General features: G+C 60.0%; 1 non-coding gene and 2 pseudogenes across 1 annotated transcript; all 3 read left to right on the forward strand.

Annotated features, from left to right (window-relative positions):
* Positions 1–292: 292 nt before the first annotated feature.
* LOC146144953 (small subunit ribosomal RNA) lies at positions 293–981 on the forward strand (annotated as a pseudogene; the record flags this gene model as incomplete).
* Positions 982–1,236: 255 nt separating this feature from the next.
* LOC146144954 (5.8S ribosomal RNA) lies at positions 1,237–1,390 on the forward strand. Its single transcript, XR_014499138.1, has one exon. It is a non-coding gene; the product is annotated as a 5.8S ribosomal RNA (ribosomal RNA).
* Positions 1,391–1,638: 248 nt separating this feature from the next.
* LOC146144955 (large subunit ribosomal RNA) overlaps positions 1,639–2,500 on the forward strand; it is a 3,679-nt pseudogene continuing 2,817 nt past the window's right edge.

Consider the following 2,500-nt stretch of genomic DNA (forward strand, 5'->3'; position numbering starts at 1 on the left):
GACCTCGGTTCTATTTTGTTGGTTTTCGGAGCGCGAGGTAATGATTAAGAGGGACAGACGGGGGCATTCGTACTGTGCCGTTAGAGGTGAAATTCTTGGATCGGCGCAAGACGAACGACTGCGAAAGCATTTGCCAAGAATGTTTTCTTTAATCAAGAGCGAAAGTCAGAGGTTCGAAGACGATCAGATACCGTCCTAGTTCTGACTATAAACGATGCCAACTAGCGATCGGGGGGCGTTAGTTTTACGACCTCTCCGGCAGCTTGCGGGAAACCAAAGTCTTTGGGTTCCGGGGGAAGTATGGTTGCAAAGCTGAAACTTAAAGGAATTGACGGAAGGGCACCACCAGGAGTGGAGCCTGCGGCTTAATTTGACTCAACACGGGAAATCTCACCCGGCCCGGACACAGTGAGGATTGACAGATTGAGAGCTCTTTCTTGATTCTGTGGGTGGTGGTGCATGGCCGTTCTTAGTTGGTGGAGCGATTTGTCTGGTTAATTCCGATAACGAACGAGACTCTGGCTTGCTAACTAGTTACGCGACCCAATCGGTCGGCGTCTAACTTCTTAGAGGGACTAGTGGCGTTTAGCCACACGAGATTGAGCAATAACAGGTCTGTGATGCCCTTAGATGTTCGGGGCCGCACGCGCGCTACACTGACCGGATCAGCATGTGCTCGCCTTGGCCGACAGGTCTGGGTAACCCGCTGAACCCCGGTCGTGCTAGGGATAGGGAATTGCAATTATTTCCCTTGAACGAGGAATTCCCAGTAAGCGCGAGTCATTAGCTCGCGTTGATTACGTCCCTGCCCTTTGTACACACCGCCCGTCGCTACTACCGATTGAATGGTTTAGTGAGGTCCTCCGATTGGACCTGGCGCGGCCGGCAACGGTCGAGCCGGCGTCCGAGAAGACGATCTAACTTGATCATTTAGAGGAAGTAAAAGTCGTAACAAGGTTTCCGTAGGTGAACCTGCGGAAGGATCATTAACGGTCTCGCAAACGCTTCGGCGAACGCGAAACTCGGACAAGCGAGAGAAAAAGTTTTTGCTACCCGGCGCCCGACCCGCGAGGAGCGGCGCGCCGGCCGGCGATTCGGTCACCCGGTAATGTTTGCGCGTCGAGTGCCGCGGTGCCGCGCGCTCCGGCTTCAAGCGTCGGCCTGGCCGACCGCTCGGCGCGGTATATTTTGTCACCCTTTAGTGCGAGGCACTGTGCGAGCGAAACAATCGTGGATGGCTCTTGGCGGTGGATCACTCGGCTCGTGAGTCGATGAAGGACGCAGCTAGCTGCGTGAATTAGTGTGAATTGCAGGACACATTGAGCATCGACGTTCTGAACGCAAATTGCGGCCTCGGGTCAATCCCGGGGCCGCGCCCGCCTCAGGGTCGCGTTGCAAACGTTCCGCGCGGGGATTTCTCCGCGCGGCTGCTGCGGCGTCGGACGCGCGAGCGCCCGTCCCGCTCAAGACAGCACGGCACGATGCGCGACGATCGCGACCAGAATCCCGCGCGGCGGCGGCGAGTCGACCTCGAAGAGGCCAACGGCTGGCGGCTCAAGGGCGGGAATCGAGGTGCGCGGCGGCGCGCGGCGCCGACGGCGAGCGCGGAACGGGAAGAATAGTCCCGGTCCTTACTTTCGGCCTGAGGTCGGACGAGGCTACCCGCTGAATTTAAGCATATTACTAAGCGGAGGAAAAGAAACTAACGAGGATTCCCTCAGTAACGGCGAGTGAAGCGGGATGTGCCCATCGCCGAATCCGCGCGCTTTTGGAGTGCGCGGAATTGTGGCGTACGGAATTCGTCACGGCGCGCTTCGCCGGTCGCCCGCGTCCTTCTGATCGAGGCCTTTTCCCAGAGCGGGTGTCAGGCCCATGGCGGCGACAGGCGGGCGCGCTACGGCGTCTTCCCAGAGTCGGGTTGTTTGGGAATGCAGCCCAAAGCGGGTGGTAAACTCCATCTAAGGCTAAATACGGTCACGAGACCGATAGCGAACAAGTACCGTGAGGGAAAGTTGAAAAGCACTTTGAAGAGAGAGTTAAAGAGTACGTGAAACCGTCGAGAGGCAAACGGGAGGGCCTGTCGGGTCGCCCGGTCGCTTTCAGCCGGCCCCCTGTCGGCGACGTTGTCGTGCGGACCCTCACGGGCCGCCGGCGGCGCCGCCCGATCGGGGACCAGCGCACTAGCGCCGGGCGAAGGCCGCGACCGTCTGGACGGCGGCGAGAAGGCCGCGCGCAAGGTAACCCGGCCTCGGTCGGGTACTATAGGCGCGCGTGTCCGTCGGCCCGCCGTTCGGGCGAGGAGAGATCGCCGCGTCTGCCCTTCGGGGCCGAGCGCCCGGTGCCGGCTGGGGCGTCGTGGGTCGGGGACTGTTCTCAGTGCCCAGCCTCTTCGTCTCGGTCGCGCTTCCGGTGTCGTTTCGCGAGGCGCACGGGGTCCGCGGCTGAAGTCAGCCACCTTCCCGACCCGTCTTGAAACACGGACCAAGGAGTCTAACGTGAG

The sequence above is a fragment of the Ascidiella aspersa genome, chromosome 5 (assembly GCF_963924565.1).
Source record: "Ascidiella aspersa chromosome 5, kaAscAspe10.2, whole genome shotgun sequence".
NCBI classification, from domain to species: Eukaryota; Metazoa; Chordata; class Ascidiacea; order Phlebobranchia; family Ascidiidae; genus Ascidiella; species Ascidiella aspersa.